The sequence below is a fragment of the Odontomachus brunneus genome, unplaced genomic scaffold (assembly GCF_010583005.1).
Source record: "Odontomachus brunneus isolate Ranch 3 - 2012 unplaced genomic scaffold, Obru_v1 Obru_scaffold_019, whole genome shotgun sequence".
NCBI classification, from domain to species: Eukaryota; Metazoa; Arthropoda; class Insecta; order Hymenoptera; family Formicidae; genus Odontomachus; species Odontomachus brunneus.
This window is the reverse complement of record NW_022639469.1, coordinates 1,495,804-1,506,214: the sequence shown is the minus strand read 5'-3', so window position 1 is coordinate 1,506,214 and position 10,411 is coordinate 1,495,804. Positions and strand designations below refer to the sequence as shown.

At 48.1% G+C, this 10,411-nt stretch overlaps 1 protein-coding gene across 5 annotated transcripts in view; it reads left to right on the top strand.

Moving 5' to 3' along the window:
- Positions 1-10,411, top strand: part of LOC116841865 (ecdysone-induced protein 74EF) — a 241,750-nt gene that overhangs the window by 156,038 nt on the left and 75,301 nt on the right. The window lies entirely within an intron of this gene.

Sequence of the window (10,411 nt, the reverse complement as noted above, 5' to 3'; positions counted from 1 at the left end):
CTTTTCCCCCCCCCCCCCCGCTTCTCTTTCTCCAGCGTTATTCCTCTTGCCTCTCCTCCACTTGCACCGTCGTCTTTCCCTTTTCTTCTCCGTCGACTTTTGCTTCTCCTCCTCCTCCTCCTCCTCCTCCTTTTCTTCTTCTTCTTCTTCCCCGTCGACGTGTGTCCTTGGAAAGTCGCATGCACGGGACTGCTTCACGGTTTCTGGCACCTCCTCGTGACTTGCCGCTCTCGTCGAACGTGCGCCACGCTCCGCAGGACGCGCGGGACGACGAGAGGTCCTGTTCCTCCTCCTCGTGCGCGTGTGTGTGTGCGCGCGCGCGCGCGCATGCATATGTGTAAGCTGCTGCGCACAGCAAGAGAATTCCCGGATTCCCGCGGCGATCGTCGTGCGTCGGAGGACGCGACGATGATGGACAGGACCGTTTTAATTGCGCATGAATTGCGAGAACTCGTTTAAGAATGACGCGACCGCGACCCTAAACGCGCTGTCGCGCGTGAAAAGTATCTCGCGTGGAGCCTGACGCGCTTCTCATGATTCAATATTATCGCTCGGGCTCTTATTTAAATATTGATGCGTTATCGTGCGCGGAAGAAAGAAAGCCGCGCGAAATATTGTTGCTCGCTGATGTTGTTGCAAGCGCGAAAAACAAGGATTTCAGGAAAACCTCCGTGCGTTTTTAAATAATATCTGTTGCTCTTAAGAAAAAAAGAATGGAATATAAAATCCTGAAAATATTCTCCTTGCCAATAATAATCGCAGTTGACGTTGCTGATTGTGGCGCGCGAAATCTTTCAAGATTTGGAAATAACTTTATGAAAATTCTCTCTCTCTCTCTCTCTCTCTCTCTCTCTCTCTCTCTCTCTCTCTCTCTCTCTCTCACGAGGTTAATCTTTTATCGAAAAAAGAAACGCTGGAAAATTTACCGGCTATTGTTATGTGGGACGCGAGGGCGATTTCGCCGCGACTTTTCTTTCTCTCGCACTCGTGTTCGTCTCAGGCGCGATTTTCGCGCAGAGCGAGGAGGAAAACGAGGCGAGCGGCACGCCACGGATCCGCACCCTCGTATCCTTGAAGAGTCTCGATCGCGAGAGGAGGAGGCGGCGGCTCCTTCACGGTTTCTGGCACCTCCAGGCTCATCCGCCGCGCCAAGTCGCGCGGCAACCGCGCGCTCTCCTCTTGCTTCTCCTTCCAGAGAAGCGAGAGTGCGAACCCTAGGCACGCTTAAATTTAACAAGATATCGACGCGCGCGCTGCTCTCACTCGCCGGGCATTAAATATCACAAATATTGACGCTATCCGATGCCTCCCCCGGGCGTATCGATCCCCGCGATATCGCGTTGGCGTTAACCGACATAAGATAGAAGTTGCTGCGAGGATAATGAGCGAACGATGGAATTAACGTAAAATAAGTAGCCGACGTTCATCGGCGAGGGAAATTGCACGGGGTGGTAAATTGCTGTTTACTTGAGAGGCTGTTCTTCGTGGTGTCGACACTTCGATTTGCGATCGTTGTTGAGACAAATAATTGACGGTAAATCTCACACACAAATAATAAAATTTGTAATAAGTTATACGTGTGAATTTATCGTATATTAACTCTGTGCTTGGCTTTTCAAGACTCAAAAATTTTATTATTTCACTTCACCGCAGCCTTTCCTATTCCAATTTGTTATTAAAACACTTGAGACTTTTGACGATCCATTGTGAGAAATTTTTCATCCGTCATTTGGTCATCGAGCGATAACGAGAGGCCTCGTGTAGCGATGAGAAAGACTACGACAGAAAAAGGACTCCTTCGAGAAGGAAATCATCCGCGTCGGAGAGAGAAACGTGTCGGGGAAAAGTGCGCGTTAGTCTCGGCCTGAATCGCCAGTTAAATATCTCTTCCTCCTCTCTTTTCACCTTCCCGCAAGAATAGCGAAAAATTAAAGGCGCTACCGAGCGCCAGGCGAGCCTAACGAATCACGCAATATTTAGAGAAACTCTCCGCTATCTCGTGCGCTCGCGCGCGTTGCCCTCGACATCTGTTCGTCCTTAATTATAACGTACGATCAGTCCATTATCGGCGTATCGACCTGTCCAATATAACGCTTTATGTTATATTTAATGCCTCGCGTAATTGTGCCGTGCCATCGCGCATATAAATAGTATTAATCAAAACCATGGCGATATTAAACAGGAAGGGGGAGGGGACATTTTTTAGAATTAATCTTTAGTTGAGCGATCGTTGAAAATTGAATAACAGACAAAATTGAACGACAGAAATACTATACTTATAATCACAGTTAAAAGTATAACGCTGCAATCATAGTGAAATCTCGCCGAAAGAATCAGCTGATAGTAACAACTGTGCCTGTTATTGATGCAGCTTGCAAACACGGACAGTGTCATTGCACGCAAGCTGCATGGAAGCCGATAATTCCACTGACACAAACGCAGAAAGTTGTATTGTGAAATGTTGCTTCACAATTGGTTAAAATAAAAAAGAAAAAATAAGACGAAGCCATAAAGTGGGGGTATTCGGTGAATATTCATTGATTATTGATGAGATAGTCCTTTTATTGATTCACTCAGAAACATTTTTTAATTATTCACTTTAAAAAAGAGTATCCTCTTCGATATTTTAATATAATTCCCGGAAACTATCGACGTCGTCATTCTCTCCGCTTTGGGAATTTCCGAGGATTTGGGAATTACAACGATCTCTCTCTCTCTCTTTCTCTCTCTCTCTCTCTCTCTTTCTCGCGCGCGCGCGCTTTCTCCTGCATGGTCGCACCGATGAATAATTCGCCGGCTAATCGATCGACAATTTTGCGACAGTTGGACGCGAGGGGCTTAGAAATAGATCCGTCGCTGATACATACGCAGCAGTGAAATCTTCTAATTTTTCCAATTTTTTCTTTTTTCGTTCAAATTGCATCCTCTCGCGCTCGGCGAGAGTCGCTCGGCACGCCGTGCAATTATCGGGAGGCGCATGCACGTGTTAACTCTTTCTCGTAATAAGCCGTTTAATCGAATCGCCAAGCCAGATATTAATTGCGGCGCGACGGCGAGGGCGGGCAGGAGGCGCGGGTTGACGGACGACGGCGTGGAAAAAATGAGATACGGGATGTGCACTTTCTTCGGGCGGTGCACGCGCTGCGTTTCGCGCGGCGGCGTTTCGTTGGTTAGCGCTTTCGGTGTCTCTCTCTTTCTCTTTCTTTGTATCGCGTGTCGTACGATTTTGCTATCTCGCGAGAGTCCGCGGGATCACCTGAGATTTTCGCCCACTTCCCGCGAAATCGATACCACAACGCGGAATTTCACATTTCGTGCATTCGAGACAGCGGAGATTTTGTGCGCGTGCCTGCTGAAACTTTCTGCACTAGAAATTAAAAGGGAAATTAGGTCCGAGTCCAACTTTGAGTCGCGAATAGAATTGTCATTTCTCTCTGTTTCACATTTCGCCGTCGTTGATGTTTGCCTTACATCATTGGGAAATCGGGGGACTCTCGATTGTTGTGTCTGAGAGCAATGTAAGAAAGCCGCAATGATAATATAAAAGAAGAGGAAGAAGAAATACTTTCGAACATTTGAAAGCAACGAGTAAGCCGGAAGGCGAGCGAGAGAGCTCGATTTCGGGATCGACACGCGAGACAAGAGATAGAGATGACAATTGGAAAGATCGACAGCGCTCAACGTAGAAAGTCGAAGAAAGAGAACGTGACGCTTACATGCAGAAAATTGAACGGTTGGCCGGCCGGCTACCAGCCACTATACTACGACGACTGCGATAAATAATTAGCGCGCGCACGCACACACGCATACACGCGCGCACACATTTCCACGCGTACATTAATCCCGTTGGTTTGTGACGATTACCGATGAATAAGTAAGTCGGAGTTAATGAATAAGCAATTAAATGGACGAATAAGTCAGTAATAAAATGAACATGGCGGCTTGTGTGCGTTGTAAAATAAACTAAACGTTCACGTGGCTACTGAGAAATTGAAAAATTCAGAACGTATTCGCTGTACGGCAGGAAAAGATATGGAGATTTGCATTTACTCGCTGTTTCTCACTCTCCCCATGAATTATTTGAATTAACTATCGTGCATAATTACGTGTCTTGCGTGATTTGCGCAGAATGTTGAAATTATGCGACAATACGCGGAACTTGCCACAGTCGGCGTTGGTCAACGCGAAAATTTCAGTCGCCGCGCTCATTGAGAGGGCGGATCCCACGCGAGATTTTCAACGGAGATTCACGCGGTCAAGTGAACATCCGTTGTACCGACTAACCGACCGACCGACCGACCAACCGGCCCGGCCGACCTGGCCTCTCGCGAAAGACCGGCGATACATTGTTGCGCGGCGTATAACCGGAAAGAGTTAAGCCCAGGTCCAGTTGGCCAACGCGGCTGCAAGGTCTCTCTCGGCCGCGAAGAGCCTTCGTATCCTTTATCGTAATTGCGACAATGGCGTTATTGTCTCTCTCTTTCTCTCTCTCTCTCTCTCTCTCTCTCTCTCTCTCTCTCTCCCTCTCCCCTTCTTTGTCCCTCTTTCTCAATCTCACTGGCTGTACTCGAGACGGATCAAGATAGCGTCGTGAGTTTCTGGGTCACTCGGTCGTATATTACCGAATTAGCCGGCGAAAAATAAGCGCGGCCATTCTTCCGCGCGGCGTTTTATTAAAGCCGAGCGTACCGTCTCCGCGACGTGCGAACATTTCGCTTTACTGCCTGGCAAAGAAGCACGACGTTCAGGTATGAACGAAAGAAAAAACGCTTTTTCGGCATCCCCGTGACCAAAAGGAGAGATAAAGAGATAGATAGATAGAGAGAGAGAGAGAGAGAGAGAGAGAGAGAGAAATATGATAGGAAAAACTCAATTGTTATTTTTCCAACGTGGCAAATCCGTTTCTGCAGCAGACGCGCGTATTGTCCTAAAATAATATACTTCACAATCGCATGTTCGATATACAAAGAGAATATTGTAGTTACTTTTTTGTTTTCGTAAATTCTTTTTAATTTTACTGTGTTTCTAATAGTACATAGAAATAGACTGTCAGCAGAGTCTGTTCTTTACCAAGAAATATAGTAAATTTTGCTAAAGATATGGCAAATTGTTCAATAGCACATTTCAGTTCCTGAAATGAAAGGACAGCGTATTACTGCAAAATGTCGATCCATTCCTAATTTACAAAGTGTTATAGTCATTTTTATTAGAAAAAATTCTCTCCCTGTAATCTAGATATCGGAACTCTCGAAATTCGGAACGGGCTCTGGGATTAGCAGGTGATGTCAGCTGTTTAACGTAAAGATTGATAAAAAGCGAAAAAAAAGGGTCCGACTTAATTTAATATCCTTGTCCGCGCTGAGAATGAAACCGCATACCTGAGGCCCAATACAAATTTCAGGAGGAACGAGACTTTCTCCCTTCGCGAGAAATTTTTTAATTATACCTTCGCGCGCATCACACGCATTTTGCGCGATTTATTCTCTTGTTTGTATCGTACCCTAACATTATACCTCTGTATATAACGCTGAAAATTCCCTTCACCGCCGAATTCTTTCGCGACACATCGAAGTTAGTCAGGTTATTCCTGTCGAGATCGGGGCAGTGTTTGTTGGACGATACACGGTAAGATGAAGCTCGGTCAGATGAACAGAGCGAGCAGCGCGTTGATGCGGCCACGACATCGCAACGTACGCGATTACGGATTAGAAATCGCAGTTTTCCTGGATTGGGCGTTGTTTCGAGATCGGCGAGAGAGTTACGAGATTTTCTCTCCCGCTGGCCGGCAACGTTCGCGCGCGTCGACCGTTTTTGCGCAAAAATAACTCGCGCTGCCGGCCCCCTCCCCCGTCGACGTGTGGTAGCTCTGCCCCGCGAAGGAACGACAAATCGAGGATACTAACGTCAGCCACGACACACGCACACGCGGCCCTTTAATGCAGATGTCTCCCGCCATTCTGGCGCGGAACTCCGCGTTGCCTCTCGCAAAAACCCGCCGCACACGCGGCGATACGTCGCTACGTCGAAGCCGCGTTTCCTATAAACGCGCGAAGTGAGGTCGTCAAATAAGGTCCCGGCTCGTTTGCTGATATGAATAAGTTGTTCGCTCGAATTTTCACGCAGAATTGTCAGACAGAAATCTGCAGAAATAGCAGATTCGACGATCTACCCCTCGTAAAAATAACTACAATAATTTTATAATAAAAAGTCAAACGTGCGAAACATTTGCAAACAAATGTATAAGCCATTATCTGTACGGTCCAAGATCACCAAAATTGTGCTATATTGTTCGTCGCAATATCTTCTCCGTGTATTCTACGTACTGTTCAACGATATTGCCGCATGCTGCGCGATTTTTAAGCTCCCTCTCTCTTCCTCTTTCTCTCGGAGAATCGTTTAATTGCGAAAGCGACGAAGAATCCGCCGCGTTGAAGCATGACGATCTCTGGCCGCGCCGAGAACGGTGCCCGAGCTGACGCCAATAACGCATTTCTGCGATCGATTGTCCTCGCTGGATCGATCTTTAAGAACGAATCGTCACGGCACCTCGCGCGGACGCGACATTTAACGCCCGCGCGTCGTGCACCAGCCGTGATGGAACTTTCAGGCAGGTTCATCGTGTCCGGCACGGAGACGGTACGGCACACACGGCGACATCGGCGGATCGATGAGTTCATCCTCCGAGGAAAACGCCGCCGCGAAGGCGATCGCCCACAGGTATCGGAAAAAGATTGCGACTGATTCCTTTTCCTCGACGTGACGCCGGAATCGCGCGTATCGCGGTTTGTCATTAATGAATATTCAGACGGCTCGATTGAGGAAAAGCAGACGGATAGTTAGTTCTCTGGAATCCTCGTTTTTCTCACACGCGACGCGGCACACAGCTGGTATATGAAATCGATGCGCGGCCTTTAAAATTAGTGCTCGCCGACCGAGACTGAATCAGCCGGCGGTGACTGCTCGCGAATTTGGCTCTCTCAATCAGGATCGGTGCAATCGCAGTCGGGATCGAGCTGCCTGGGCAAGACGTGAAAATTTCACGTAAGACACAAAGATAGGAGCTTTTTATCAAATATTATTACGCCACGTAATTATTATACTTATCATATCATCTATTTTCCCGGCTGAACTTTTTTGGAACGGAGCGCCAACGATGTTGCATTAATATTGATGTTTTGGGGTTTATCGAAATATCTCGAGATTGAGTCTGGCGTCTAGTCAAGTGACGCCATAACCGGTGCGCTCATTTATAGTAACGGCATGCGACTGGAATTGGAGATTTTATTTAAGAGATTCGTCGCCCCGTTAATTCGCTCGGTCGCCACGGGGGCGATGCTTACACTCTCGCGTATTGATCGCTATACTTTCTTCGGAACACGCGTTATTTTCGACCGTAGTCCTTAAATTCCGATCGAATCTGGCTTGTGATATCGGACCGAATCGCGCGCGAAGCGAGAATAAACAGCCGTCACAAACGCAAAATCATTATCTAGTAGTAGAGGACAGATCTGCTATAACTGGAACGAAACCGTGAATACGTGAAAAAACTGCACCTGTCACCTGAGCTGCATCTCTTCTTCCCTCGTCGCCGCGAACGAGCAAACAATAGAGAAACCAATAGAGAAATCAATAGAGAAATAGCAAACAATAGAGAAATTTTCATCTGTCTGCGATGTCTAAATCCGCCGTTGTCGTTATCTCGAACTTTTCGAGATAACGACAACAGATATCACAAATATTAACCGAATCGTTATGATTTTATCCTCGCAAAATCTGTTGCCGTTGACTCTCAGTTAACAATGAAGTAACTGTAGTACGGAAAAATACGTAATACACATATATTTTTTATCTATATATAGATTTACAGATATATAAAAATTTATGAGAAATATTTAAAACAAGTAACATTTATTTGAATGCAGTACGTATTTTTCGATGTGTAACACCGGAACAACCGTGTTTTGACTCTTACTGCCTCTATCATTGTTTCTGTACGGAAGCTGTAGGAAGAATAAGTAAGCATCTTTTCTGCCATTTTGACCGCCCTGATAGAAATGGGTCGTTAATCGTCGTTAATAGCAATGTTGAATCGTCGAGCAAAGCGCTTCTCGTTCGATGATTATGCATCGAGCCGCGCGCGCACACTTCAGGTATCCGAATCCTAATCGTCTCTCTCCCCGTCTCTCGCCCACGTGTTCACCTTTCCGCTTTTTACGAGAGTCGCGGTTACGGCTTCGCTCGGAGAGGAGAAAGAAAGACAGAGAGAACCCGTTTCTTCTGTGGACGTCTGCGCGACGTCATCGACGGCGACGACGACGAGGAGGAACGTTCTCTTGGAGGAAATCCTTCGCGTCGATGACGCGACGACGCGTTCCGGGAAAGCGACGTTGCGCCTTCGGCAACGGCGTTCCCGAGCGTGTGCCGACGGCGACGGGGTCTCCACAGTCTTCCCGGTGCGCCGATAAGCGACGATTCATCTGTATCTATCGCGATCTCGGCGAGCATCCGTCGCGCGCTCTTCTCGTTGGCGATCGGGCCGCCGCCGGCGGGTCCTTGGATACCTCGTGCACGCCTGCGAGTGCCTGCGAGCTGTCGCTCTGGAGACCGCGAGAGATAGCCCACTGATAAGCAGTCGTCGATAATCCGCACGATTTATACAACGATTCCTATCGTCGGCCCGCGAGAAATCGCGCAGCTGGAACGGTCCGTCCACAGACCTGCTTTGCTCGCCGTGTAAGGTATGCCGGGCGGGCACGACCGATCGAATTTTAACGACGCGTCCGATGACAAATACGCTCCGTCTCTCTCTCTCTCTCTCTCTCTCTCTCTCTCTCTCTCTCTCTCTCTCTCTCTTTCTCTCTTTTTCTCTCTCCTCCTCTCTTTCTCTGTCTGTCTGTCTATTTTACTCTCGCCACTGAGAAATCGATGGAAGTTTATCGCTGTTTAATCGGGAACGCGCCAAGCGTCAAACCGCGCGGCATTTCGACGAAAATCTATTAGCGCACTTGAAACAAAAATCGCAGATAAGCGCAAGTGAAAATGCACTCGCGAAAGTGCATTCGCGTCACGGGCAATCGAAACGTTATAGAGATATCTCCCGATGAAACTGATTCCCGAGCGTTAGCGGTTCAGTTGTTCCTCCCGTGTAATTAAATGTTAAATCAATTTCTCTCTCCGCTACGTGGAAAAGATTAAGAGCGCCTCGCTTGTCTCCTACGCTCGGCTGCTTTTTTGGAGAACGAAAGTGAGGTCGTACGTGTGAACGACGACGGCGAGTCCGCGCGCTCGTCGCGTCGGTCGACAGGTCGGCCGGCCGGCCGGCGCGTTACGAAACGTCACCGCTTCGAAATTCGACTCGCATATCTTCGTTACAAGCGCGCAGGAGTTGCACCTGTGTTTACTGGCTGCAGCAGCAGCAGCAGCAGCAGTGGCGGCCGCGAGACTTCGGATTGGAAGAGTTCCTTCTCCTCTCCTTGGCGACCTCGCCACGCACATTCACCTATACCGCGAAGCGGCGCACTCGCATTCCCGCGCTCCTCTTCCTGCGAGACGGACCCTCGCTCTCCGCCGCAACAGGCGGAAACAATGTCAGGGGCTCTCGTGGGCTGTGTGTGAGAGTGTGAGAGACAGAGAGAGAGAGAGAGAGAGAGAGAGAGAGAGAGAGAGAGCCGGACTGTGAATTCTCTGTCGAGGCGACGCAAGAATGGACCGCGTAATCGGACGTTTCTCACGAATTTTAATAATTTTTTTCTCTCTGCGATGCCCATTGCGTAATACATTAGAGAAAGATAAATCAGGATGACATAAGAGAAAGTTCTCCGATTCAGTTCAGAGTTCTCATTAGCAACTGTTTGATTGATTGCCCGTTTCTTCTGCACTCTTCAACTTTTGATATTGACTATCTCTCTTGGTGACATTAAAATCATTTCGGCGATCGTATTAAAATTCTGATAATGCGTTACCAAGTAGGCGCTATCGCGGAGCGCGCGTAACAAGCGACCCCGTTATCTGCTTTACTCACTCGAGTTTATTTTGAGATCCAAAACCGTATGTACTCGTATTTCCCGACGCCGACGATCGAAGGTTAATGTCACGCGAGTTATGAGTGCGTCAGCACTCGGCGCGGGCTCATGTGTGTCCTATCCCAATAGACAACGGAGGGAATAACTTCTCGTCGCGATGACGATCGAGAGTGCGGAGGAGAGCGCGAGAGATGTGAAGGTGGTAGGAAATAGAGAGAAAAGAGGAAAAGAACGAGACATTTATTATTAGAGAAAGAGAGGGAGAGAGAAAGAGAACGAAAAAGAAGCCGAGAGTCTCGCCAACGAGACCGAGTCGCCGTCGTCGTCGCCGTCGCAAGGAGGAGAAGGAGGAGGAGGGAGAGGGGGAGGGGGAGGAGGAGAGGGGCGTC